The sequence below is a fragment of the Channa argus genome, chromosome 19, assembly GCF_033026475.1.
Source record: "Channa argus isolate prfri chromosome 19, Channa argus male v1.0, whole genome shotgun sequence".
Classification (NCBI taxonomy): Eukaryota; Metazoa; Chordata; class Actinopteri; order Anabantiformes; family Channidae; genus Channa; species Channa argus.
The window spans coordinates 42,610-70,216 of record NC_090215.1 but is presented as its reverse complement, the minus strand read 5'-3'; the positions used below and the strand labels follow the sequence as shown (position 1 = coordinate 70,216).

Sequence of the window (27,607 nt, the reverse complement as noted above, 5' to 3'; positions counted from 1 at the left end):
ATTTAGAGCCGTGATTGTTTGAAAACAACAACTCTTGACTCTTTTCCTAGCGCATTTTCTTGATCCTGATCACATTTTGATCTCTTCACTCTAGAGAAGATGCTTACTTTGAGATTTCGAAAGTACCGAAAGACCGCACAATTTTCAAATCGCTAAATAGAAGACAACTGCGATGGCCGGGAATCGAACCCGGGTCAACTGCTTGGAAGGCAGCTATGCTCACCACTATACCACCATCGCTTCAAAAGCATTTTATTTTCATTCCCTTAAAAAATCTAATCGGTAGAGTATACAGTACAAGTCAGTAAAGAGTCTCAGTCATCCGGGTCTGGAAGGTAAGTCATGTCAAATGGACTTCTTTTTAGTTGAAAGAGTTTCGTTAAGTTTCAAAGATAGTTGGCTCTTGTCTGCAGTGCGCTGAATATTGGTTCAGATGCTGCGCTTGTTGCAGAGATTCATTGACCGTTGACAGTATAGATTTAGTACATTAGCTTCTTTCATGAAACTTATTGCAACTTTAAAACCCGGATCAACCTCAACCTGAATCAGATCTGCTCTCTCACAAGTGAGAAATAAACAGACTGGCATTTTTAAAAGCATGTGGAGATGCCAGGGATTAATCCCAGGGCCTTCTACATGCAACACATGCCATGTACCACTGAGATACAACTCTGGTTGCACACCAATGCAAGCCATACACATGGGAATAGGAAATAGAGCCGTCTTCAATCCCTTTAAAGAAGAATTTGCAGATTTGGCTGTCAAGGACTCTCGGATCCCCACTTGTTCATGTAAAGACCTGCTCCAACAGAGTAAGCAGTGTCAGACTCCATTGCTGTAGTGGCTTTCATACATCCCCAGGAAGATGACGATCATTAGGAGGCCACACCTAACGATTGAATGAAGGTCCTTTAGAGCCGTGATTGTTTAAAGCCAACAACTCTTGACTCTTTTCCTAGCGCATTTTCTTTAGCCTGATCAAAGCTTGTTCTCTTTACCCTACAAACATGTTTACTTTGACATTTCTAAAGTATCGAAAAACCACACAAATTTCAAATCGCTAAACAGAAGACAACTGCAAGGGCAGGGAATCAAACCGTGGTCAACGGCTGGGGAGGGAGCTATGCTCACCACTATACCACCACCACTTCAAACGCACCTTTTTTTAATTCTCTTAAGAAATCAAATTGGTAAAGTATACAGTACAAGTCAGTAAAGATTCTGACTGATCAGTCATGAAAATTTTTCCAACTTGAAAACCCGGATGAACCTCAACCTGAATCAGATCCGCTCTCTCACAGGTGACATATAAACAGACTGTCATTTTTAAAAGTACATGGAGATGGAAGGCAAGTCAAAGGTAAATGGACTTCATTTTAGTTTCAAAGATAGTTGGCTAGTGCACCCAGTCACATTGCCTTGCAACGGTCATGAAGTAAGCCCAAGACACTCATTTTCCACTCTCAGGTGAGAAACAAACAGACTGTCATTTAGTTAAAGCACATGGAGATACCGGGGATTGAACCCTCATACATGCAAAGCATGCGCTCTACCACTGAGCTACATCCCCAACATCATGACAGATTAAGATCACATGGGAAGTGGAAATAGAGCAGTCTCAAATACCCGTAAGCAAGCATTCCCAGACTTGGTTGTCAAGGACCCTCGTCTTGCTTGTTTTCTGACAATTTCGGCTGTACACAATACCTACTACCTGGATCAGGTTTGTTCAGCCAATCAGAGCTTAAAGATAGCATCTTAGTTTAGGGTGGGGTGGGATAAGGCAAAGCATAATGTTCTCTTCCAATTGGTGACTGTCTCAACACACGTAATCCAGGTAATTGGCAGTGGGTAGAGCAATAGTTAGCTGGGCATAGTTGGAAGACAAGGAGGCGCAGTCATTCAAATTTTTGCAACTTGAAAACCCGGATGAACCTCAGCCTGAATGAGATCCACTCTCTCACAGGTGTCGAATAAACAGACTGTCATTTTTTAAGTACATGGAGATGCCAGGAATTGATCCCAGGGTCTGGCAGGTAAGTCACTTCAAATGGACTTCTTTGTCGTTGAAATGTTCTCAAAGATAGTTGGCTAGTTCACCCAGTCACATTGCCTTGCCATGGTCATGAAGCAAGCCCAAGTCAGTTATTTTCCACTCTCAGCTGAGAAACAAAGACACTATCATTTTGTTAAAGCACGTGGAGATGCTGGGGATTGAACCCAGGGCCTCATACATGCAAAGCATGCGCTCTACCACTGAGCTACATCCCCAGTTGCACTGGCACATAAGCCATACACATGGGAATAGGAAAAAGAGCCGTCTTCAACGCCTTTAAAGAAGCATTTGCAGATTTGGCTGTCAAGGACTCTCGGATCCCTACTTCTTCATGTAAAGACCCGCTCCAACAGAGTAAGCAGTGTCAGACACCATTGCTGTAGTGGTTTTCATACATCCCCAGGAAGATGACAATCATTAGGAGGCCAAACTTAACGATGGAATGAAGGTCATTTAGAGCCGTGATTGTTTGAAAACAACAACTCTTGACTCTTTTCCTAGCGCATTTTCTTGATCCTGATCAAAGTTTGATCTCTTCACTCTAGAGAAGATGCTTACTTTGAGATTTCGAAAGTACCGAAAGACCGCACAATTTTCAAATCGCTAAATAGAAGACAACTACGATGGCCGGGAATCGAACCCGGGTCAACTGCTTGGAAGGCAGCTATGCTCACCACTATACCACCATTGCTTCAAAAGCATTTTATTTTCATTCTCTTAAAAAATCTAATCGGTAGAGTATACAGTACAAGTCAGTAAAGAGTTTCAGTCATCTGGGTCTGGAAGGTAAGTCATGTCAAATGGACTTCTTTTTAGTTGAAAGAGTTTCGTTAAGTTTCAAAGATAGTTGGCTCTTGTCTGCAGTGCGCTGAATATTGGTTCAGATGCTGCGCTTGTTGCAGAGATTCATTGACCGTTGACAGTATAGATTTAGTACATTAGCTTCTTTCATGAAACTTATTGCAACTTTAAAACCCAGATCAACCTCAACCTGAATCAGATCCGCTCTCTCACAAGTGAGAAATAAAAAGACTGGCATTTTTAAAAGCATGTGGAGATGCCAGGGATTGATCCCAAGGCCTTCTACATGCAACACATGCCATCTACCACTGAGCTACATCTCTGGTTGCACACCAATGCACGCCATACACATGGGAATAGGAAATAGAGCCGTCTTCAATCCCTTTAAAGAAGAATTTGCATATTTGGCTGTCAAGGACTCTCGGATCCCCACTTGTTCATGTAAAGACCTGCTCCAACAGAGTAAGCAGTGTCAGACACCATTGCTGTAGTGGCTTTCATACATCCCCAGGAAGATGACGATCATTAGGAGGCCACACCTAACGATGGAATGAAGGTCCTTTAGAGCCGTGATTGTTTAAAGCCAACAACTCTTGACTCTTTTCCTAGCGCATTTTCTTTAGCCTGATCAAAACTTGTTCTCTTTACCCTACAAACATGTTTACTTTGACATTTCTAAAGTATCGAAAAAACACACAAATTTCAAATCGCTAACCAGAAGACAACTGCAAGGGCAGGGAATCAAACCGTGGTCAACGGCTGGGGAGGGAGCTATGCTCACCACTATACCACCACCACTTCAAACGCACCTTTTTTTAATTCTCTTAAGAAATCAAATTGGTAAAGTATACAGTACAAGTCAGTAAAGATTCTGACTGATCAGTCATGAAAATTTTTCCAACTTGAAAACCCGGATGAACCTCAACCTGAATCAGATCCGCTCTCTCACAGGTGACATATAAACAGCTGTCATTTTTAAAAGTACATGGAGATGGAAGGCAAGTCATGTTAAATGGACTTCATTTTAGTTTCAAAGATAGTTGGCTAGTGCACCCAGTCACATTGCCTTGCAACGGTCATGAAGTAAGCCCAAGCCACTCATTTTCCACTCTCAGGTGAGAAACAAACAGACTGTCATTTAGTTAAAGCACATGGAGATACCGGGGATTGAACCCTCATACATGCAAAGCATGCGCTCTACCACTGAGCTACATCCACAACATCATGACAGATTAAGATCACATGGGAAGTGGAAATAGAGCAGTCTCAAATACCCGTAAGCAAGCATTCCCAGACTTGGTTGTCAAGGACCCTCGTCTTGCTTGTTTTCTGACAATTTCGGCTGTACACAATACCTACTACCTGGATCAGGTTTGTTCAGCCAATCAGAGCTTAAAGATAGAATCTTAGTTTAGGGTGGGGTGGGATAAGGCAAAGCATAATGTTCTCTTCCAATTGGTGACTGTCTCAACACACGTAATCCAGGTAATTGGCAGTGGGTAGAGCAATAGGTAGCTGGGCATAGTTGGAAGACAAGGAGGCACAGTCATTCAAATTTTTGCAATTTGAAAACCCGGATGAACCTCAACCTGAATGAGATCCACTCTCTCACAGGTGTCGAATAAACAGACTGTCATTTTTTAAGTACATGGAGATGCCAGGAATTGATCCCAGGGTCTAGCAGGTAAGTCATGTCAAACGGACTTCTTTGTCGTTAAAATGTTCTCAAAGATAGTTGGCTAGTTCACCCAGTCACATTGCCTTGCCATGGTCATGAAGTAAACCCAAGCCAGTTGTTTTCCACTCTTAGCTGAGAAACAAAGACACTATCATTTTGTTAATGCACGTGGAGATGCTGGGGATTGAACCCAGGGCCTCATACATGCAAAGCATGCGCTCTACCACTGAGCTACATCCCCAGTTGCACTGGCACATAAGCCATACACATGGGAATAGGAAAAAGAGCCGTCTTCAACACCTTTAAAGAAGCATTTGCAGATTTGGCTGTCAAGGACTCTCGGATCCCTACTTGTTCATGTAAAGACCCGCTCCAACAGAGTAAGCAGTGTCAGACACCATTGCTGTAGTGGTTTTCATACATCCCCAGGAAGATGACAATCATTAGGAGGCCAAACTTAACGATGGAATGAAGGTCATTTAGAGCCGTGATTGTTTGAAAACAACAACTCTTGACTCTTTTCCTAGCGCATTTTCTTGATCCTGATCAAAGTTTGATCTCTTCACTCTAGAGAAGATGCTTACTTTGAGATTTCGAAAGTACCGAAAGACCGCACAATTTTCAAATCGCTAAATAGAAGACAACTGCGATGGCCGGGAATCGAACCCGGGTCAACTGCTTGGAAGGCAGCTATGCTCACCACTATACCACCATCGCTTCAAAAGCACTTTATTTTCATTCTTTTAAAAAATCTAATCGGTAGAGTATACAGTACAAGTCAGTAAAGAGTCTCAGTCATCCGGGTCTGGAAGGTAAGTCATGTCAAATGGACTTGTTTTTAGTTGAAAGAGTTTCGTTAAGTTTCAAAGATAGTTGGCTCTTGTCTGCAGTGCGCTGAATATTGGTTCAGATGCTGCGCTTGTTGCAGAGATTCATTGACCGTTGACAGTATAGATTTAGTACATTAGCTTCTTTCATGAAACTTATTGCAACTTTAAAACCCGGATCAACCTCAACCTGAATCAGATCCGCTCTCTCACAAGTGAGAAATAAACAGACTGGCATTTTTAAAAGCATGTGGAGATGCCAGGGATTGATCCCAGGGCCTTCTACATGCAACACATGCCATCTACCACTGAGCCACAACTCTGGTTGCACACCAATGCAAGCCATACACATGGGAATAGGAAATAGAGCCGTCTTCAATCCCTTTAAAGAAGAATTTGCAGAATTGGCTGTCAAGGACTCTTGGATCCCTACTTGTTCATGTAAAGACCCGCTCCAACAGAGTAAGCAGTGTCAGACACCATTGCTGTAGTGGCTTTCATACATCCCCAGAAAGATGACGATCATTAGGAGGCCACACCTAACGATGGAATGAAGGTCATTTAGAGCCGTGATTGTTTAAAGCCAACAACTCTTGACTCTTTTCCTAGCGCATTTTCTTTAGCCTGATCAAAGCTTGTTCTCTTTACCCTACAAACATGTTTACTTTGACATTTCTAAAGTATCGAAAAATCACACAAATTTCAAATCGCTAAACAGAAGACAACTGCAAGGGCAGGGAATCAAACCGTGGTCAACGGCTGGGGAGGGAGCTATGCTCACCACTATACCACCACCACCTCAAACACACCTTTTTTTTATTCTCTTAAGAAATCAAATTGGTAAAGTATACAGTAGAAGTCAGTAAAGATTCTGACTGATCAGTCATGAAAATTTTTCCAACTTGAAAACCCGGATGAACCTCAACCTGAATCAGATCCGCTCTCTCACAGGTGACATATAAACAGACTGTCATTTTTAAAAGTACATGGAGATGGAAGGCAAGTCATGTTAAATGGACTTCATTTTAGTTTCAAAGATAGTTGGCTAGTGCACCCAGTCACATTGCCTTGCAACGGTCATGAAGTAAGCCCAAGCCACTCATTTTCCACTCTCAGGTGAGAAACAAACAGACTGTCATTTAGTTAAAGCACATGGAGATACCGGGGATTGAACCCTCATACATGCAAAGCATGCGCTCTACCACTGAGCTACATCCCCAACATCATGACAGATTAAGATCACATGGGAAGTGGAAATAGAGCAGTCTCAAATACCCGTAAGCAAGCATTCCCAGACTTGGTTGTCAAGGACCCTCGTCTTGCTTGTTTTCTGACAATTTCGGCTGTACACAATACCTACTACCTGGATCAGGTTTGTTCAGCCAATCAGAGCTTAAAGATAGCATCTTAGTTTAGGGTGGGGTGGGATAAGGCAAAGCATAATGTTCTCTTCCAATTGGTGACTGTCTCAACACACGTAATCCAGGTAATTGGCAGTGGGTAGAGCAATAGTTAGCTGGGCATAGTTGGAAGACAAGGAGGCACAGTCATTCAAATTTTTGCAACTTGAAAACCCAGATGAACCTCAACCTGAATGAGATCCACTCTCTCACAGGTGTCAAATAAACAGACTGTCATTTTTTAAGTACATGGAGATGCCAGGAATTGATCCCAGGGATTGATCCCAGGGTCTGGCAGGTAAGTCATGTCAAATGGACTTCTTTGTCTTTAAAATGTTCTCAAAGATAGTTGGCTAGTTCACCCAGTCACATTGCCTTGCCATGGTCATGAAGCAAGCCCAAGTCAGTTATTTTCCACTCTCAGCTGAGAAACAAAGACACTATCATTTTGTTAAAGCACGTGGAGATGCTGGGGATTGAACCCAGGGCCTCATACATGCAAAGCATGCGCTCTACCACTGAGCTACATCCCCAGTTGCACTGGCACATAAGCCATACACATGGGAATAGGAAAAAGAGCCGTCTTCAACACCTTTAAAGAAGCATTTGAAGATTTGGCTGTCAAGGACTCTCGGATCCCTACTTGTTCATGTAAAGACCCGCTCCAACAGAGTAAGCAGTGTCAGACACCATTGCTGTAGTGGTTTTCATACATCCCCAGGAAGAAGACAATCATTAGGAGGCCAAACTTAACGATGGAATGAAGGTCATTTAGAGCCGTGATTGTTTGAAAACAACAACTCTTGACTCTTTTCCTAGCGCATTTTCTTGATCCTGATCAAAGTTTGATCTCTTCACTCTAGAGAAGATGCTTACTTTGAGATTTCGAAAGTACCGAAAGACCGCATAATTTTCAAATCGCTAAATAGAAGACAACTGCGATGGCCGGGAATCGAACCCGGGTCAACTGCTTGGAAGGCAGCTATGCTCACCACTATACCACCATCGCTTCAAAAGCATTTTATTTTCATTCCCTTAAAAAATCTAATCGGTAGAGTATACAGTACAAGTCAGTAAAGAGTCTCAGTCATCCGGGTCTGGAAGGTAAGTCATGTCAAATGGACTTCTTTTTAGTTGAAAGAGTTTCGTTAAGTTTCAAAGATAGTTGGCTCTTGTCTGCAGTGCGCTGAATATTGGTTCAGATGCTGCGCTTGTTGCAGAGATTCATTGACCGTTGACAGTATAGATTTAGTACATTAGCTTCTTTCATGAAACTTATTGCAACTTTAAAACCCGGATCAACCTCAACCTGAATCAGATCCGCTCTCTCACAAGTGAGAAATAAACAGACTGGCATTTTTAAAAGCATGTGGAGATGCCAGGGATTGATCCCAGGGCCTTCTACATGCAACACATGCCATCTACCACTGAGCCACAACTCTGGTTGCACACCAATGCAAGCCATACACATGGGAATAGGAAATAGAGCCGTCTTCAATCCCTTTAAAGAAGAATTTGCAGAATTGGCTGTCAAGGACTCTTGGATCCCTACTTGTTCATGTAAAGACCCGCTCCAACAGAGTAAGCAGTGTCAGACACCATTGCTGTAGTGGCTTTCATACATCCCCAGAAAGATGACGATCATTAGGAGGCCACACCTAACGATGGAATGAAGGTCATTTAGAGCCGTGATTGTTTAAAGCCAACAACTCTTGACTCTTTTCCTAGCGCATTTTCTTTAGCCTGATCAAAGCTTGTTCTCTTTACCCTACAAACATGTTTACTTTGACATTTCTAAAGTATCGAAAAATCACACAAATTTCAAATCGCTAAACAGAAGACAACTGCAAGGGCAGGGAATCAAACCGTGGTCAACGGCTGGGGAGGGAGCTATGCTCACCACTATACCACCACCACCTCAAACACACCTTTTTTTTATTCTCTTAAGAAATCAAATTGGTAAAGTATACAGTAGAAGTCAGTAAAGATTCTGACTGATCAGTCATGAAAATTTTTCCAACTTGAAAACCCGGATGAACCTCAACCTGAATCAGATCCGCTCTCTCACAGGTGACATATAAACAGACTGTCATTTTTAAAAGTACATGGAGATGGAAGGCAAGTCATGTTAAATGGACTTCATTTTAGTTTCAAAGATAGTTGGCTAGTGCACCCAGTCACATTGCCTTGCAACGGTCATGAAGTAAGCCCAAGCCACTCATTTTCCACTCTGAGGTGAGAAACAAACAGACTGTCATTTAGTTAAAGCACATGGAGATACCGGGGATTGAACCCTCATACATGCAAAGCATGCGCTCTACCACTGAGCTACATCCCCAACATCATGACAGATTAAGATCACATGGGAAGTGGAAATAGAGCAGTCTCAAATACCCGTAAGCAAGCATTCCCAGACTTGGTTGTCAAGGACCCTCGTCTTGCTTGTTTTCTGACAATTTCGGCTGTACACAATACCTACTACCTGGATCAGGTTTGTTCAGCCAATCAGAGCTTAAAGATAGCATCTTAGTTTAGGGTGGGGTGGGATAAGGCAAAGCATAATGTTCTCTTCCAATTGGTGACTGTCTCAACACACGTAATCCAGGTAATTGGCAGTGGGTAGAGCAATAGTTAGCTGGGCATAGTTGGAAGACAAGGAGGCACAGTCATTCAAATTTTTGCAACTTGAAAACCCAGATGAACCTCAACCTGAATGAGATCCACTCTCTCACAGGTGTCAAATAAACAGACTGTCATTTTTTAAGTACATGGAGATGCCAGGAATTGATCCCAGGGATTGATCCCAGGGTCTGGCAGGTAAGTCATGTCAAACGGACTTCTTTGTCTTTAAAATGTTCTCAAAGATAGTTGGCTAGTTCACCCAGTCACATTGCCTTGCCATGGTCATGAAGCAAGCCCAAGTCAGTTATTTTCCACTCTCAGCTGAGAAACAAAGACACTATCATTTTGTTAAAGCACGTGGAGATGCTGGGGATTGAACCCAGGGCCTCATACATGCAAAGCATGCGCTCTACCACTGAGCTACATCCCCAGTTGCACTGGCACATAAGCCATACACATGGGAATAGGAAAAAGAGCCGTCTTCAACACCTTTAAAGAAGCATTTGAAGATTTGGCTGTCAAGGACTCTCGGATCCCTACTTGTTCATGTAAAGACCCGCTCCAACAGAGTAAGCAGTGTCAGACACCATTGCTGTAGTGGTTTTCATACATCCCCAGGAAGAAGACAATCATTAGGAGGCCAAACTTAACGATGGAATGAAGGTCATTTAGAGCCGTGATTGTTTGAAAACAACAACTCTTGACTCTTTTCCTAGCGCATTTTCTTGATCCTGATCAAAGTTTGATCTCTTCACTCTAGAGAAGATGCTTACTTTGAGATTTCGAAAGTACCGAAAGACCGCACAATTTTCAAATCGCTAAATAGAAGACAACTGCGATGGCCGGGAATCGAACCCGGGTCAACTGCTTGGAAGGCAGCTATGCTCACCACTATACCACCATCGCTTCAAAAGCACTTTATTTTCATTCTTTTAAAAAATCTAATCGGTAGAGTATACAGTACAAGTCAGTAAAGAGTCTCAGTCATCCGGGTCTGGAAGGTAAGTCATGTCAAATGGACTTGTTTTTAGTTGAAAGAGTTTCGTTAAGTTTCAAAGATAGTTGGCTCTTGTCTGCAGTGCGCTGAATATTGGTTCAGATGCTGCGCTTGTTGCAGAGATTCATTGACCGTTGACAGTATAGATTTAGTACATTAGCTTCTTTCATGAAACTTATTGCAACTTTAAAACCCGGATCAACCTCAACCTGAATCAGATCCGCTCTCTCACAAGTGAGAAATAAACAGACTGGCATTTTTAAAAGCATGTGGAGATGCCAGGGATTGATCCCAGGGCCTTCTACATGCAACACATGCCATCTACCACTGAGCCACAACTCTGGTTGCACACCAATGCAAGCCATACACATGGGAATAGGAAATAGAGCCGTCTTCAATCCCTTTAAAGAAGAATTTGCAGAATTGGCTGTCAAGGACTCTTGGATCCCTACTTGTTCATGTAAAGACCCGCTCCAACAGAGTAAGCAGTGTCAGACACCATTGCTGTAGTGGCTTTCATACATCCCCAGAAAGATGACGATCATTAGGAGGCCACACCTAACGATGGAATGAAGGTCATTTAGAGCCGTGATTGTTTAAAGCCAACAACTCTTGACTCTTTTCCTAGCGCATTTTCTTTAGCCTGATCAAAGCTTGTTCTCTTTACCCTACAAACATGTTTACTTTGACATTTCTAAAGTATCGAAAAATCACACAAATTTCAAATCGCTAAACAGAAGACAACTGCAAGGGCAGGGAATCAAACCGTGGTCAACGGCTGGGGAGGGAGCTATGCTCACCACTATACCACCACCACCTCAAACACACCTTTTTTTTATTCTCTTAAGAAATCAAATTGGTAAAGTATACAGTAGAAGTCAGTAAAGATTCTGACTGATCAGTCATGAAAATTTTTCCAACTTGAAAACCCGGATGAACCTCAACCTGAATCAGATCCGCTCTCTCACAGGTGACATATAAACAGACTGTCATTTTTAAAAGTACATGGAGATGGAAGGCAAGTCATGTTAAATGGACTTCATTTTAGTTTCAAAGATAGTTGGCTAGTGCACCCAGTCACATTGCCTTGCAACGGTCATGAAGTAAGCCCAAGCCACTCATTTTCCACTCTGAGGTGAGAAACAAACAGACTGTCATTTAGTTAAAGCACATGGAGATACCGGGGATTGAACCCTCATACATGCAAAGCATGCGCTCTACCACTGAGCTACATCCCCAACATCATGACAGATTAAGATCACATGGGAAGTGGAAATAGAGCAGTCTCAAATACCCGTAAGCAAGCATTCCCAGACTTGGTTGTCAAGGACCCTCGTCTTGCTTGTTTTCTGACAATTTCGGCTGTACACAATACCTACTACCTGGATCAGGTTTGTTCAGCCAATCAGAGCTTAAAGATAGCATCTTAGTTTAGGGTGGGGTGGGATAAGGCAAAGCATAATGTTCTCTTCCAATTGGTGACTGTCTCAACACACGTAATCCAGGTAATTGGCAGTGGGTAGAGCAATAGTTAGCTGGGCATAGTTGGAAGACAAGGAGGCACAGTCATTCAAATTTTTGCAACTTGAAAACCCAGATGAACCTCAACCTGAATGAGATCCACTCTCTCACAGGTGTCAAATAAACAGACTGTCATTTTTTAAGTACATGGAGATGCCAGGAATTGATCCCAGGGATTGATCCCAGGGTCTGGCAGGTAAGTCATGTCAAATGGACTTCTTTGTCTTTAAAATGTTCTCAAAGATAGTTGGCTAGTTCACCCAGTCACATTGCCTTGCCATGGTCATGAAGCAAGCCCAAGTCAGTTATTTTCCACTCTCAGCTGAGAAACAAAGACACTATCATTTTGTTAAAGCACGTGGAGATGCTGGGGATTGAACCCAGGGCCTCATACATGCAAAGCATGCGCTCTACCACTGAGCTACATCCCCAGTTGCACTGGCACATAAGCCATACACATGGGAATAGGAAAAAGAGCCGTCTTCAACACCTTTAAAGAAGCATTTGAAGATTTGGCTGTCAAGGACTCTCGGATCCCTACTTGTTCATGTAAAGACCCGCTCCAACAGAGTAAGCAGTGTCAGACACCATTGCTGTAGTGGTTTTCATACATCCCCAGGAAGAAGACAATCATTAGGAGGCCAAACTTAACGATGGAATGAAGGTCATTTAGAGCCGTGATTGTTTGAAAACAACAACTCTTGACTCTTTTCCTAGCGCATTTTCTTGATCCTGATCAAAGTTTGATCTCTTCACTCTAGAGAAGATGCTTACTTTGAGATTTCGAAAGTACCGAAAGGCCGCACCATTTTCAAATCGCTAAATAGAAGACAACTGCGATGGCCGGGAATCGAACCCGGGTCAACTGCTTGGAAGGCAGCTATGCTCACCACTATACCACCATCGCTTCAAAAGCACTTTATTTTCATTCTCTTAAAAAATCTAATCGGTAGAGTATACAGTACAAGTCAGTAAAGAGTCTCAGTCATCCGGGTCTGGAAGGTAAGTCATGTCAAATGGACTTCTTTTTAGTTGAAAGAGTTTCGTTAAGTTTCAAAGATAGTTGGCTCTTGTCTGCAGTGCGCTGAATATTGGTTCAGATGCTGCGCTTGTTGCAGAGATTCATTGACCGTTGACAGTATAGATTTAGAACATTAGCTTCTTTCATGAAACTTATTGCAACTTTAAAACCCGGATCAACCTCAACCTGAATCAGATCCGCTCTCTCACAAGTGAGAAATAAACAGACTGGCATTTTTAAAAGCATGTGGAGATGCCAGGGATTGATCCCAAGGCCTTTTACATGCAACACATGCCATCTACCACTGAGCTACATCTCTGGTTGCACACCAATGCAAGCCATACACATGGGAATAGGAAATAGAGCCGTCTTCAATCCCTTTAAAGAAGAATTTGCAGATTTGGCTGTCAACGACTCTCGGATCCCCACTTGTTCATGTAATGACTCGCTCTAACAGAGTAAGCAGTGTCAGACACCATTGCTGTAGTGGCTTTCATACATCCCCAGGAAGATGACGATCATTAGGAGGCCACACCTAACGATGGAATGAAGGTCATTTAGAGCCGTGATTGTTTAAAGCCAACAACTCTTGACTCTTTTCCTAGCGCATTTTCTTTAGCCTGATCAAAGCTTGTTCTCTTTACCCTACAAACATGTTTACTTTGACATTTCTAAAGTATCGAAAAACCACACAAATTTCAAATCGCTAAACAGAAGACAACTGCAAGGGCAGGGAATCAAACCGTGGTCAACGGCTGGGGAGGGAGCTATGCTCACCACTATACCACCACCACCTCAAACACACCTTTTTTTTATTCTCTTAAGAAATCAAATTGGTAAAGTATACAGTAGAAGTCAGTAAAGATTCTGACTGATCAGTCATGAAAATTTTTCCAACTTGAAAACCCGGATGAACCTCAACCTGAATCAGATCCGCTCTCTCACAGGTGACATATAAACAGACTGTCATTTTTAAAAGTACATGGAGATGGAAGGCAAGTCATGTTAAATGGACTTCATTTTAGTTTCAAAGATAGTTGGCTAGTGCACCCAGTCACATTGCCTTGCAACGGTCATGAAGTAAGCCCAAGACACTCATTTTCCACTCTCAGGTGAGAAACAAACAGACTGTCATTTAATTAAAGCACATGGAGATACCGGGGATTGAACCCTCATACATGCAAAGCATGCGCTCTACCACTGAGCTACATCCCCAACATCATGACAGATTAAGATCACATGGGAAGTGGAAAAAGAGCAGTCTCAAATACCCTTAAGCAAGCATTCCCAGACTTGGTTGTCAAGGACCCTCGTCTTGCTTGTTTTCTGACAATTTCGGCTGTACACAATACCTACTACCTGGATCAGGTTTGTTCAGCCAATCAGAGCTTAAAGATAGCATCTTAGTTTAGGGTGGGGTGGGATAAGGCAAAGCATAATGTTCTCTTCCAATTGGTGACTGTCTCAACACACGTAATCCAGGTAATTGGCAGTGGGTAGAGCAATAGTTAGCTGGGCATAGTTGGAAGACAAGGAGGCACAGTCATTCAAATTTTTGCAACTTGAAAACCCGGATGAACCTCAGCCTGAATGAGATCCACTCTCTCACAGGTGTCGAATAAACAGACTGTCATTTTTTAAGTACATGGAGATGCCAGGGATTGATCCCAGGGTCTGGCAGGTAAGTCATGTCAAATGGACTTCTTTGTCGTTAAAATGTTCTCAAAGATAGTTGGCTAGTTCACCCAGTCACATTGCCTTGCCATGGTCATGAAGCAAGCCCAAGTCAGTTATTTTCCACTCTCAGCTGAGAAACAAAGACACTATCATTTTGTTAAAGCACGAGGAGATGCTGGGGATTGAACCCAGGGTCTCATACATGCAAAGCATGCGCTCTACCACTGAGCTACATCCCCAGTTGCACTGGCACATAAGCCATACACATGGGAATAGGAAAAAGAGCCGTCTTCAACACCTTTAAAGAAGCATTTGCAGATTTGGCTGTCAAGGACTCTCGGATCCCTACTTGTTCATGTAAAGACCCGCTCCAACAGAGTAAGCAGTGTCAGACACCATTGCTGTAGTGGTTTTCATACATCCCCAGGAAGATGACAATCATTAGGAGGCCAAACTTAACGATGGAATGAAGGTCATTTAGAGCCGTGATTGTTTGAAAACAACAACTCTTGACTCTTTTCCTAGCGCATTTTCTTGATCCTGTTCAAAGTTTGATCTCTTCACTCTAGAGAAGATGCTTACTTTGAGATTTCGAAAGTACCGAAAGGCCGCACCATTTTCAAATCGCTAAATAGAAGACAACTGCGATGGCCGGGAATCGAACCCGGGTCAACTGCTTGGAAGGCAGCTATGCTCACCACTATACCACCATCGCTTCAAAAGCACTTTATTTTCATTCTCTTAAAAAATCTAATCGGTAGAGTATACAGTACAAGTCAGTAAAGAGTCTCAGTCATCCGGGTCTGGAAGGTAAGTCATGTCAAATGGACTTCTTTTTAGTTGAAAGAGTTTCGTTAAGTTTCAAAGATAGTTGGCTCTTGTCTGCAGTGCGCTGAATATTGGTTCAGATGCTGCGCTTGTTGCAGAGATTCATTGACTGTTGACAGTATAGATTTAGAACATTAGCTTCTTTCATGAAACTTATTGCAACTTTAAAACCCGGATCAACCTCAACCTGAATCAGATCCGCTCTCTCACAAGTGAGAAATAAACAGACTGGCATTTTTAAAAGCATGTGGAGATGCCAGGGATTGATCCCAAGGCCTTTTACATGCAACACATGCCATCTACCACTGAGCTACATCTCTGGTTGCACACCAATGCAAGCCATACACATGGGAATAGGAAATAGAGCCGTCGTCAATCCCTTTAAAGAAGAATTTGCAGATTTGGCTGTCAACGACTCTCGGATCCCTACTTGTTCATGTAAAGACTCGCTCTAACAGAGTAAGCAGTGTCAGACACCATTGCTGTAGTGGCTTTCATACATCCCCAGGAAGATGACGATCATTAGGAGGCCACACCTAACGATGGAATGAAGGTCATTTAGAGCCGTGATTGTTTAAAGCCAACAACTCTTGACTCTTTTCCTAGCGCATTTTCTTTAGCCTGATCAAAGCTTGTTCTCTTTACCCTACAAACATGTTTACTTTGACATTTCTAAAGTATCGAAAAACCACACAAATTTCAAATCGCTAAACAGAAGACAACTGCAAGGGCAGGGAATCAAACCGTGGTCAACGGCTGGGGAGGGAGCTATGCTCACCACTATACCACCACCACCTCAAACACACCTTTTTTTTATTCTCTTAAGAAATCAAATTGGTAAAGTATACAGTAGAAGTCAGTAAAGATTCTGACTGATCAGTCATGAAAATTTTTCCAACTTGAAAACCCGGATGAACCTCAACCTGAATCAGATCCGCTCTCTCACAGGTGACATATAAACAGACTGTCATTTTTAAAAGTACATGGAGATGGAACGCAAGTCAAAGGTAAATGGACTTCATTTTAGTTTCAAAGATAGTTGGCTAGTGCACCCAGTCACATTGCCTTGCAACGGTCATGAAGTAAGCCCAAGCCACTCATTTTTCACTCTGAGGTGAGAAACAAACAGACTGTCATTTAGTTAAAGCACATGGAGATACCGGGGATTGAACCCTCATACATGCAAAGCATGCGCTCTACCACTGAGCTACATCCACAACATCATGACAGATTAAGATCACATGGGAAGTGGAAATAGAGCAGTCTCAAATACCCGTAAGCAAGCATTCCCAGACTTGGTTGTCAAGGACCCTCGTCTTGCTTGTTTTCTGACAATTTCGGCTGTACACAATACCTACTACCTGGATCAGGTTTGTTCAGCCAATCAGAGCTTAAAGATAGAATCTTAGTTTAGGGTGGGGTGGGATAAGGCAAAGCATAATGTTCTCTTCCAATTGGTGACTGTCTCAACACACGTAATCCAGGTAATTGGCAGTGGGTAGAGCAATAGTTAGCTGGGCATAGTTGGAAGACAAGGAGGCACAGTCATTCAAATTTTTGCAACTTTAAAACCCGGATGAACCTCAGACTGAATGAGATCCACTCTCTCACAAGTGTCGAATAAACAGACTGTCATTTTTTAAGTACATGGAGATGCCAGGAATTGATTCCAGGGTCTGGCAGGTAAGTCATGTCAAATGGACTTCTTTGTCGTTAAAATGTTCTCAAAGATAATTGGCTAGTTCACCCAGTCACATTGCCTTGCCATGGTCATGAAGCAAGCCCAAGTCAGTTATTTTCCACTCTCAGCTGAGAAACAAAGACACTATCATTTTGTTAAAGCACGTGGAGATGCTGGGGATTGAACCCAGGGCCTCATACATGCAAAGCATGCGCTCTACCACTGAGCTACATCCCCAGTTGCACTGGCACATAAGCCATACACATGGGAATAGGAAAAAGAGCCGTCTTCAACACCTTTAAAGAAGCATTTGCAGATTTGGCTGTCAAGGACTCTCGGATCCCTACTTGTTCATGTAAAGACCCGCTCCAAAGAAGTAAGCAGTGTCAGACACCATTGCTGTAGTGGTTTTCATACATACCCAGGAAGATGACAATCATTAGGAGGCCAAACTTAACGATGGAATGAAGGTCATTTAGAGCCGTGATTGTTTGAAAACAACAACTCTTGACTCTTTTCCTAGCGCATTTTTTTGATCCTGATCAAAGTTTGATCTCTTCACTCTAGAGAAGATGCTTACTTTGAGATTTCGAAAGTACCGAAAGACCGCATAATTTTCAAATCGCTAAATAGAAGACAACTGCGATGGCCGGGAATCGAACCCGGGTCAACTGCTTGGAAGGTAGCTATGCTCACCACTATACCACCATCGCTTCAAAAGCATTTTATTTTCATTTTCTTAAAAAATCTAATCGGTAGAGTATACAGTACAAGTCGGTAATGAGTCTCAGTCATCCGGGTCTGGAAGGTAAGTCATGTCAAATGGACTTCTTTTTAGTTGAAAGAGTTTCGTTAAGTTTCAAAGATAGTTGGCTCTTGTCTGCAGTGCGCTGAATATTGGTTCAGATGCTGCGCTTGTTGCAGAGATTCATTGACCGTTGACAGTATAGATTTAGTACATTAGCTTCTTTCATGAAACTTATTGCAACTTTAAAACCCGGATCAACCTCAACCTGAATCAGATCCGCTCTCTCACAAGTGAGAAATAAACAGACTGGCATTTTTAAAAGCATGTGGAGATGCCAGGGATTGATCCCAAGGCCTTTTACATGCAACACATGCCATCTACCACTGAGCTACATCTCTGGTTGCACACCAATGCAAGCCATACACATGGGAATAGGAAATAGAGCCGTCGTCAATCCCTTTAAAGAAGAATTTGCAGATTTGGCTGTCAACGACTCTCGGATCCCTACTTGTTCATGTAAAGACTCGCTCTAACAGAGTAAGCAGTGTCAGACACCATTGCTGTAGTGGCTTTCATACATCCCCAGGAAGATGACGATCATTAGGAGGCCACACCTAACGATGGAATGAAGGTCATTTAGAGCCGTGATTGTTTAAAGCCAACAACTCTTGACTCTTTTCCTAGCGCATTTTCTTTAGCCTGATCAAAGCTTGTTCTCTTTACCCTACAAACATGTTTACTTTGACATTTCTAAAGTATCGAAAAACCACACAAATTTCAAATCGCTAAACAGAAGACAACTGCAAGGGCAGGGAATCAAACCGTGGTCAACGGCTGGGGAGGGAGCTATGCTCACCACTATACCACCACCACCTCAAACACACCTTTTTTTTATTCTCTTAAGAAATCAAATTGGTAAAGTATACAGTAGAAGTCAGTAAAGATTCTGACTGATCAGTCATGAAAATTTTTCCAACTTGAAAACCCGGATGAACCTCAACCTGAATCAGATCCGCTCTCTCACAGGTGACATATAAACAGACTGTCATTTTTAAAAGTACATGGAGATGGAAGGCAAGTCAACAGTAAATGGACTTCATTTTAGTTTCAAAGATAGTTGGCTAGTGCACCCAGTCACATTGCCTTGCAACGGTCATGAAGTAAGCCCAAGACACTCATTTTCCACTCTCAGGTGAGAAACAAACAGACTGTCATTTAGTTAAAGCACATGGAGATACCGGGGATTGAACCCTCATACATGCAAAGCATGCGCTCTACCACTGAGCTACATCCACAACATCATGACAGATTAAGATCACATGGGAAGTGGAAATAGAGCAGTCTCAAATACCCGTAAGCAAGCATTCCCAGACTTGGTTGTCAAGGACCCTCGTCTTGCTTGTTTTCTGACAATTTCGGCTGTACACAATACCTACTACCTGGATCAGGTTTGTTCAGCCAATCAGAGCTTAAAGATAGAATCTTAGTTTAGGGTGGGGTGGGATAAGGCAAAGCATAATGTTCTCTTCCAATTGGTGACTGTCTCAACACACGTAATCCAGGTAATTGGCAGTGGGTAGAGCAATAGTTAGCTGGGCATAGTTGGAAGACAAGGAGGCACAGTCATTCAAATTTTTGCAACTTTAAAACCCGGATGAACCTCAGACTGAATGAGATCCACTCTCTCACAAGTGTCGAATAAACAGACTGTCATTTTTTAAGTACATGGAGATGCCAGGAATTGATTCCAGGGTCTGGCAGGTAAGTCATGTCAAATGGACTTCTTTGTCGTTAAAATGTTCTCAAAGATAATTGGCTAGTTCACCCAGTCACATTGCCTTGCCATGGTCATGAAGCAAGCCCAAGTCAGTTATTTTCCACTCTCAGCTGAGAAACAAAGACACTATCATTTTGTTAAAGCACGTGGAGATGCTGGGGATTGAACCCAGGGCCTCATACATGCAAAGCATGCGCTCTACCACTGAGCTACATCCCCAGTTGCACTGGCACATAAGCCATACACATGGGAATAGGAAAAAGAGCCGTCTTCAACACCTTTAAAGAAGCATTTGCAGATTTGGCTGTCAAGGACTCTCGGATCCCTACTTGTTCATGTAAAGACCCGCTCCAAAGAAGTAAGCAGTGTCAGACACCATTGCTGTAGTGGTTTTCATACATCCCCAGGAAGAAGACAATCATTAGGAGGCCAAACTTAACGATGGAATGAAGGTCATTTAGAGCCGTGATTGTTTGAAAACAACAACTCTTGACTCTTTTCCTAGCGCATTTTTTTGATCCTGATCAAAGTTTGATCTCTTCACTCTAGAGAAGATGCTTACTTTGAGATTTCGAAAGTACCGAAAGACCGCATAATTTTCAAATCGCTAAATAGAAGACAACTGCGATGGCCGGGAATCGAACCCGGGTCAACTGCTTGGAAGGTAGCTATGCTCACCACTATACCACCATCGCTTCAAAAGCATTTTATTTTCATTTTCTTAAAAAATCTAATCGGTAGAGTATACAGTACAAGTCGGTAATGAGTCTCAGTCATCCGGGTCTGGAAGGTAAGTCATGTCAAATGGACTTCTTTTTAGTTGAAAGAGTTTCGTTAAGTTTCAAAGATAGTTGGCTCTTGTCTGCAGTGCGCTGAATATTGGTTCAGATGCTGCGCTTGTTGCAGAGATTCATTGACCGTTGACAGTATAGATTTAGTACATTAGCTTCTTTCATGAAACTTATTGCAACTTTAAAACCCGGATCAACCTCAACCTGAATCAGATCCGCTCTCTCACAAGTGAGAAATAAACAGACTGGCATTTTTAAAAGCATGTGGAGATGCCAGGGATTGATCCCAGGGCCTTCTACATGCAACACATGCCATCTACCACTGAGCCACAACTCTGGTTGCACACCAATGCAAGCCATACACATGGGAATAGGAAATAGAGCCGTCTTCAATCCCTTTAAAGAAGAATTTGCAGAATTGGCTGTCAAGGACTCTTGGATCCCTACTTGTTCATGTAAAGACCCGCTCCAACAGAGTAAGCAGTGTCAGACACCATTGCTGTAGTGGCTTTCATACATCCCCAGAAAGATGACGATCATTAGGAGGCCACACCTAACGATGGAATGAAGGTCATTTAGAGCCGTGATTGTTTAAAGCCAACAACTCTTGACTCTTTTCCTAGCGCATTTCCTTTAGCCTGATCAAAGCTTGTTCTCTTTACCCTACAAACATGTTTACTTTGACATTTCTAAAGTATCGAAAAACCACACAAATTTCAAATCGCTAAACAGAAGACAACTGCAAGGGCAGGGAATCAAACCGTGGTCAACGGCTGGGGAGGGAGCTATGCTCACCACTATACCACCACCACTTCAAACGCACCTTTTTTTATTCTCTTAAGAAATCAAATTGGTAAAGTATACAGTACAAGTCAGTAAAGATTCTGACTGATCAGTCATGAAAATTTTTCCAACTTGAAAACCCGGATGAACCTCAACCTGAATCAGATCCGCTCTCTCACAGGTGACATATAAACAGACTGTCATTTTTAAAAGTACATGGAGATGGAAGGCAAGTCATGTTAAATGGACTTCATTTTAGTTTCAAAGATAGTTGGCTAGTGCACCCAGTCACATTGCCTTGCAACGGTCATGAAGTAAGCCCAAGCCACTCATTTTCCACTCTCACGTGAGAAACAAACAGACTGTCATTTAGTTAAAGATCATGGAGATACCAGGGATTGAACCCTCATACATGCAAAGCATGCGCTCTACCACTGAGCTACATCCCCAACATCATGACAGATTAAGATCACATGGGAAGTGGAAATAGAGCAGTCTCAAATACGCGTAAGCAAGCATTCCCAGACTTGGTTGTCAAGGACCCTCGTCTTGCTTGTTTTCTGACAATTTCGGCTGTACACAATACCTACTACCTGGATCAGGTTTGTACAGCCAATCAGAGCTTAAAGATAGCATCTTAGTTTAGGGTGGGGTGGGATAAGGCAAAGCATAATGTTCTCTTCCAATTGGTGACTGTCTCAGCACACGTAATCCAGGTAATTGGCAGTGGGTAGAGCAATAGTTAGCTGGGCATAGTTGGAAGACAAGGAGGCACAGTCATTCAAATTTTTGCAACTTGAAAACCCGGATGAACCTCAGCCTGAATGAGATCCACTCTCTCACAAGTGTCGAATAAACAGACTGTCATTTTTTAAGTACATGGAGATGCCAGGAATTGATCCCAGGGTCTGGCAGGTAAGTCATGTCAAATGGACTTCTTTGTCATTGAAATGTTCTCAAAGATAGTTGGCTAGTTCACCCAGTCACATTGCCTTGCCATGGTCATGAAGCAAGCCCAAGTCAGTTATTTTCCACTCTCAGCTGAGAAACAAAGCCACTATCGTTTTGTTAAAGCACGTGGAGATGCTGGGGATTGAACCCAGGGCCTCATACATGCAAAGCATGCGCTCTACCACTGAGCTACATCCCCAGTTGCACTGGCACATAAGCCATACACATGGGAATAGGAAAAAGAGCCGTCTTCAACACCTTTAAAGAAGCATTTGCAGATTTGGCTGTCAAGGACTCTCGGATCCCTACTTGTTCATGTAAAGACCCGTTCCAACAGAGTAAGCAGTGTCAGACACCATTGCTGTAGTGGTTTTCATACATCCCCAGGAAGATGACAATCATTAGGAGGCCAAACTTAACGATGGAATGAAGGTCATTTAGAGCCGTGATTGTTTGAAAACAACAACTCTTGACTCTTTTCCTAGCGCATTTTCTTGATCCTGATCACATTTTGATCTCTTCACTCTAGAGAAGATGCTTACTTTGAGATTTCGAAAGTACCGAAAGACCGCACAATTTTCAAATCGCTAAATAGAAGACAACTGCGATGGCCGGGAATCGAACCCGGGTCAACTGCTTGGAAGGCAGCTATGCTCACCACTATACCACCATCGCTTCAAAAGCATTTTATTTTCATTCCCTTAAAAAATCTAATCGGTAGAGTATACAGTACAAGTCAGTAAAGAGTCTCAGTCATCCGGGTCTGGAAGGTAAGTCATGTCAAATGGACTTCTTTTTAGTTGAAAGAGTTTCGTTAAGTTTCAAAGATAGTTGGCTCTTGTCTGCAGTGCGCTGAATATTGGTTCAGATGCTGCGCTTGTTGCAGAGATTCATTGACCGTTGACAGTATAGATTTAGTACATTAGCTTCTTTCATGAAACTTATTGCAACTTTAAAACCCGGATCAACCTCAACCTGAATCAGATTCGCTCTCTCACAAGTGAGAAATAAACAGACTGGCATTTTTAAAAGCATGTGGAGATGCCAGGGATTAATCCCAGGGCCTTCTACATGCAACACATGCCATGTACCACTGAGATACAACTCTGGTTGCACACCAATGCAAGCCATACACATGGGAATAGGAAATAGAGCCGTCTTCAATCCCTTTAAAGAAGAATTTGCAGATTTGGCTGTCAAGGACTCTCGGATCCCCACTTGTTCATGTAAAGACCTGCTCCAACAGAGTAAGCAGTGTCAGACTCCATTGCTGTAGTGGCTTTCATACATCCCCAGGAAGATGACGATCATTAGGAGGCCACACCTAACGATTGAATGAAGGTCCTTTAGAGCCGTGATTGTTTAAAGCCAACAACTCTTGACTCTTTTCCTAGCGCATTTTCTTTAGCCTGATCAAAGCTTGTTCTCTTTACCCTACAAACATGTTTACTTTGACATTTCTAAAGTATCGAAAAACCACACAAATTTCAAATCGCTAAACAGAAGACAACTGCAAGGGCAGGGAATCAAACCGTGGTCAACGGCTGGGGAGGGAGCTATGCTCACCACTATACCACCACCACTTCAAACGCACCTTTTTTTAATTCTCTTAAGAAATCAAATTGGTAAAGTATACAGTACAAGTCAGTAAAGATTCTGACTGATCAGTCATGAAAATTTTTCCAACTTGAAAACCCGGATGAACCTCAACCTGAATCAGATCCGCTCTCTCACAGGTGACATATAAACAGACTGTCATTTTTAAAAGTACATGGAGATGGAAGGCAAGTCAAAGGTAAATGGACTTCATTTTAGTTTCAAAGATAGTTGGCTAGTGCACCCAGTCACATTGCCTTGCAACGGTCATGAAGTAAGCCCAAGACACTCATTTTCCACTCTCAGGTGAGAAACAAACAGACTGTCATTTAGTTAAAGCACATGGAGATACCGGGGATTGAACCCTCATACATGCAAAGCATGCGCTCTACCACTGAGCTACATCCCCAACATCATGACAGATTAAGATCACATGGGAAGTGGAAATAGAGCAGTCTCAAATACCCGTAAGCAAGCATTCCCAGACTTGGTTGTCAAGGACCCTCGTCTTGCTTGTTTTCTGACAATTTCGGCTGTACACAATACCTACTACCTGGATCAGGTTTGTTCAGCCAATCAGAGCTTAAAGATAGCATCTTAGTTTAGGGTGGGGTGGGATAAGGCAAAGCATAATGTTCTCTTCCAATTGGTGACTGTCTCAACACACGTAATCCAGGTAATTGGCAGTGGGTAGAGCAATCGTTAGCTGGGCATAGTTGGAAGACAAGGAGGCGCAGTCATTCAAATTTTTGCAACTTGAAAACCCGGATGAACCTCAGCCTGAATGAGATCCACTCTCTCACAGGTGTCGAATAAACAGACTGTCATTTTTTAAGTACATGGAGATGCCAGGAATTGATCCCAGGGTCTGGCAGGTAAGTCACTTCAAATGGACTTCTTTGTCGTTGAAATGTTCTCAAAGATAGTTGGCTAGTTCACCCAGTCACATTGCCTTGCCATGGTCATGAAGCAAGCCCAAGTCAGTTATTTTCCACTCTCAGCTGAGAAACAAAGACACTATCATTTTGTTAAAGCACGTGGAGATGCTGGGGATTGAACCCAGGGCCTCATACATGCAAAGCATGCGCTCTACCACTGAGCTACATCCCCAGTTGCACTGGCACATAAGCCATACACATGGGAATAGGAAAAAGAGCCGTCTTCAACACCTTTAAAGAAGCATTTGCAGATTTGGCTGTCAAGGACTCTCGGATCCCTACTTCTTCATGTAAAGACCCGCTCCAACAGAGTAAGCAGTGTCAGACACCATTGCTGTAGTGGTTTTCATACATCCCCAGGAAGATGACAATCATTAGGAGGCCAAACTTAACGATGGAATGAAGGTCATTTAGAGCCGTGATTGTTTGAAAACAACAACTCTTGACTCTTTTCCTAGCGCATTTTCTTGATCCTGATCAAAGTTTGATCTCTTCACTCTAGAGAAGATGCTTACTTTGAGATTTCGAAAGTACCGAAAGACCGCACAATTTTCAAATCGCTAAATAGAAGACAACTACGATGGCCGGGAATCGAACCCGGGTCAACTGCTTGGAAGGCAGCTATGCTCACCACTATACCACCATCGCTTCAAAAGCATTTTATTTTCATTCTCTTAAAAAATCTAATCGGTAGAGTATACAGTACAAGTCAGTAAAGAGTTTCAGTCATCTGGGTCTGGAAGGTAAGTCATGTCAAATGGACTTCTTTTTAGTTGAAAGAGTTTCGTTAAGTTTCAAAGATAGTTGGCTCTTGTCTGCAGTGCGCTGAATATTGGTTCAGATGCTGCGCTTGTTGCAGAGATTCATTGACCGTTGACAGTATAGATTTAGTACATTAGCTTCTTTCATGAAACTTATTGCAACTTTAAAACCCAGATCAACCTCAACCTGAATCAGATCCGCTCTCTCACAAGTGAGAAATAAAAAGACTGGCATTTTTAAAAGCATGTGGAGATGCCAGGGATTGATCCCAAGGCCTTCTACATGCAACACATGCCATCTACCACTGAGCTACATCTCTGGTTGCACACCAATGCACGCCATACACATGGGAATAGGAAATAGAGCCGTCTTCAATCCCTTTAAAGAAGAATTTGCATATTTGGCTGTCAAGGACTCTCGGATCCCCACTTGTTCATGTAAAGACCTGCTCCAACAGAGTAAGCAGTGTCAGACACCATTGCTGTAGTGGCTTTCATACATCCCCAGGAAGATGACGATCATTAGGAGGCCACACCTAACGATGGAATGAAGGTCCTTTAGAGCCGTGATTGTTTAAAGCCAACAACTCTTGACTCTTTTCCTAGCGCATTTTCTTTAGCCTGATCAAAACTTGTTCTCTTTACCCTACAAACATGTTTACTTTGACATTTCTAAAGTATCGAAAAAACACACAAATTTCAAATCGCTAACCAGAAGACAACTGCAAGGGCAGGGAATCAAACCGTGGTCAACGGCTGGGGAGGGAGCTATGCTCACCACTATACCACCACCACTTCAAACGCACCTTTTTTTAATTCTCTTAAGAAATCAAATTGGTAAAGTATACAGTACAAGTCAGTAAAGATTCTGACTGATCAGTCATGAAAATTTTTCCAACTTGAAAACCCGGATGAACCTCAACCTGAATCAGATCCGCTCTCTCACAGGTGACATATAAACAGCTGTCATTTTTAAAAGTACATGGAGATGGAAGGCAAGTCATGTTAAATGGACTTCATTTTAGTTTCAAAGATAGTTGGCTAGTGCACCCAGTCACATTGCCTTGCAACGGTCATGAAGTAAGCCCAAGCCACTCATTTTCCACTCTCAGGTGAGAAACAAACAGACTGTCATTTAGTTAAAGCACATGGAGATACCGGGGATTGAACCCTCATACATGCAAAGCATGCGCTCTACCACTGAGCTACATCCACAACATCATGACAGATTAAGATCACATGGGAAGTGGAAATAGAGCAGTCTCAAATACCCGTAAGCAAGCATTCCCAGACTTGGTTGTCAAGGACCCTCGTCTTGCTTGTTTTCTGACAATTTCGGCTGTACACAATACCTACTACCTGGATCAGGTTTGTTCAGCCAATCAGAGCTTAAAGATAGAATCTTAGTTTAGGGTGGGGTGGGATAAGGCAAAGCATAATGTTCTCTTCCAATTGGTGACTGTCTCAACACACGTAATCCAGGTAATTGGCAGTGGGTAGAGCAATAGGTAGCTGGGCATAGTTGGAAGACAAGGAGGCACAGTCATTCAAATTTTTGCAATTTGAAAACCCGGATGAACCTCAACCTGAATGAGATCCACTCTCTCACAGGTGTCGAATAAACAGACTGTCATTTTTTAAGTACATGGAGATGCCAGGAATTGATCCCAGGGTCTAGCAGGTAAGTCATGTCAAACGGACTTCTTTGTCGTTAAAATGTTCTCAAAGATAGTTGGCTAGTTCACCCAGTCACATTGCCTTGCCATGGTCATGAAGTAAACCCAAGCCAGTTGTTTTCCACTCTTAGCTGAGAAACAAAGACACTATCATTTTGTTAATGCACGTGGAGATGCTGGGGATTGAACCCAGGGCCTCATACATGCAAAGCATGCGCTCTACCACTGAGCTACATCCCCAGTTGCACTGGCACATAAGCCATACACATGGGAATAGGAAAAAGAGCCGTCTTCAACACCTTTAAAGAAGCATTTGCAGATTTGGCTGTCAAGGACTCTCGGATCCCTACTTGTTCATGTAAAGACCCGCTCCAACAGAGTAAGCAGTGTCAGACACCATTGCTGTAGTGGTTTTCATACATCCCCAGGAAGATGACAATCATTAGGAGGCCAAACTTAACGATGGAATGAAGGTCA

General features: G+C 42.7%; 22 non-coding genes across 22 annotated transcripts; all 22 read right to left on the bottom strand.

Annotated features, from left to right (window-relative positions):
• Nucleotides 1-168: 168 nt before the first annotated feature.
• trnag-ucc (transfer RNA glycine (anticodon UCC)) lies at nt 169-240 on the bottom strand. The gene has a single exon. It is a non-coding gene; the product is annotated as a tRNA-Gly (tRNA).
• A 1,959-nt stretch (nt 241-2,199) lies between these two features.
• On the bottom strand, nt 2,200-2,271 carry trnaa-ugc (transfer RNA alanine (anticodon UGC)). Its single transcript has one exon. It is a non-coding gene; the product is annotated as a tRNA-Ala (tRNA).
• Nucleotides 2,272-2,675: 404 nt separating this feature from the next.
• On the bottom strand, nt 2,676-2,747 carry trnag-ucc (transfer RNA glycine (anticodon UCC)). The gene has a single exon. It is a non-coding gene; the product is annotated as a tRNA-Gly (tRNA).
• Nucleotides 2,748-4,704: 1,957 nt separating this feature from the next.
• On the bottom strand, nt 4,705-4,776 carry trnaa-ugc (transfer RNA alanine (anticodon UGC)). The gene has a single exon. It is a non-coding gene; the product is annotated as a tRNA-Ala (tRNA).
• A 404-nt stretch (nt 4,777-5,180) lies between these two features.
• On the bottom strand, nt 5,181-5,252 carry trnag-ucc (transfer RNA glycine (anticodon UCC)). The gene has a single exon. It is a non-coding gene; the product is annotated as a tRNA-Gly (tRNA).
• Nucleotides 5,253-7,223: 1,971 nt separating this feature from the next.
• trnaa-ugc (transfer RNA alanine (anticodon UGC)) lies at nt 7,224-7,295 on the bottom strand. Its single transcript has one exon. It is a non-coding gene; the product is annotated as a tRNA-Ala (tRNA).
• Nucleotides 7,296-7,699: 404 nt separating this feature from the next.
• On the bottom strand, nt 7,700-7,771 carry trnag-ucc (transfer RNA glycine (anticodon UCC)). Its single transcript has one exon. It is a non-coding gene; the product is annotated as a tRNA-Gly (tRNA).
• A 1,971-nt stretch (nt 7,772-9,742) lies between these two features.
• trnaa-ugc (transfer RNA alanine (anticodon UGC)) lies at nt 9,743-9,814 on the bottom strand. Its single transcript has one exon. It is a non-coding gene; the product is annotated as a tRNA-Ala (tRNA).
• A 404-nt stretch (nt 9,815-10,218) lies between these two features.
• On the bottom strand, nt 10,219-10,290 carry trnag-ucc (transfer RNA glycine (anticodon UCC)). The gene has a single exon. It is a non-coding gene; the product is annotated as a tRNA-Gly (tRNA).
• Nucleotides 10,291-12,261: 1,971 nt separating this feature from the next.
• Nucleotides 12,262-12,333, bottom strand: trnaa-ugc (transfer RNA alanine (anticodon UGC)). Its single transcript has one exon. It is a non-coding gene; the product is annotated as a tRNA-Ala (tRNA).
• Nucleotides 12,334-12,737: 404 nt separating this feature from the next.
• Nucleotides 12,738-12,809, bottom strand: trnag-ucc (transfer RNA glycine (anticodon UCC)). Its single transcript has one exon. It is a non-coding gene; the product is annotated as a tRNA-Gly (tRNA).
• Nucleotides 12,810-14,767: 1,958 nt separating this feature from the next.
• On the bottom strand, nt 14,768-14,839 carry trnaa-ugc (transfer RNA alanine (anticodon UGC)). The gene has a single exon. It is a non-coding gene; the product is annotated as a tRNA-Ala (tRNA).
• Nucleotides 14,840-15,243: 404 nt separating this feature from the next.
• trnag-ucc (transfer RNA glycine (anticodon UCC)) lies at nt 15,244-15,315 on the bottom strand. Its single transcript has one exon. It is a non-coding gene; the product is annotated as a tRNA-Gly (tRNA).
• Nucleotides 15,316-17,274: 1,959 nt separating this feature from the next.
• Nucleotides 17,275-17,346, bottom strand: trnaa-ugc (transfer RNA alanine (anticodon UGC)). The gene has a single exon. It is a non-coding gene; the product is annotated as a tRNA-Ala (tRNA).
• A 404-nt stretch (nt 17,347-17,750) lies between these two features.
• On the bottom strand, nt 17,751-17,822 carry trnag-ucc (transfer RNA glycine (anticodon UCC)). The gene has a single exon. It is a non-coding gene; the product is annotated as a tRNA-Gly (tRNA).
• Nucleotides 17,823-19,781: 1,959 nt separating this feature from the next.
• On the bottom strand, nt 19,782-19,853 carry trnaa-ugc (transfer RNA alanine (anticodon UGC)). Its single transcript has one exon. It is a non-coding gene; the product is annotated as a tRNA-Ala (tRNA).
• Nucleotides 19,854-20,257: 404 nt separating this feature from the next.
• trnag-ucc (transfer RNA glycine (anticodon UCC)) lies at nt 20,258-20,329 on the bottom strand. Its single transcript has one exon. It is a non-coding gene; the product is annotated as a tRNA-Gly (tRNA).
• Nucleotides 20,330-22,286: 1,957 nt separating this feature from the next.
• Nucleotides 22,287-22,358, bottom strand: trnaa-ugc (transfer RNA alanine (anticodon UGC)). The gene has a single exon. It is a non-coding gene; the product is annotated as a tRNA-Ala (tRNA).
• A 404-nt stretch (nt 22,359-22,762) lies between these two features.
• On the bottom strand, nt 22,763-22,834 carry trnag-ucc (transfer RNA glycine (anticodon UCC)). Its single transcript has one exon. It is a non-coding gene; the product is annotated as a tRNA-Gly (tRNA).
• Nucleotides 22,835-24,793: 1,959 nt separating this feature from the next.
• trnaa-ugc (transfer RNA alanine (anticodon UGC)) lies at nt 24,794-24,865 on the bottom strand. Its single transcript has one exon. It is a non-coding gene; the product is annotated as a tRNA-Ala (tRNA).
• Nucleotides 24,866-25,269: 404 nt separating this feature from the next.
• On the bottom strand, nt 25,270-25,341 carry trnag-ucc (transfer RNA glycine (anticodon UCC)). Its single transcript has one exon. It is a non-coding gene; the product is annotated as a tRNA-Gly (tRNA).
• Nucleotides 25,342-27,298: 1,957 nt separating this feature from the next.
• Nucleotides 27,299-27,370, bottom strand: trnaa-ugc (transfer RNA alanine (anticodon UGC)). Its single transcript has one exon. It is a non-coding gene; the product is annotated as a tRNA-Ala (tRNA).
• Between the last annotated feature and the right edge of the window lie 237 nt (nt 27,371-27,607).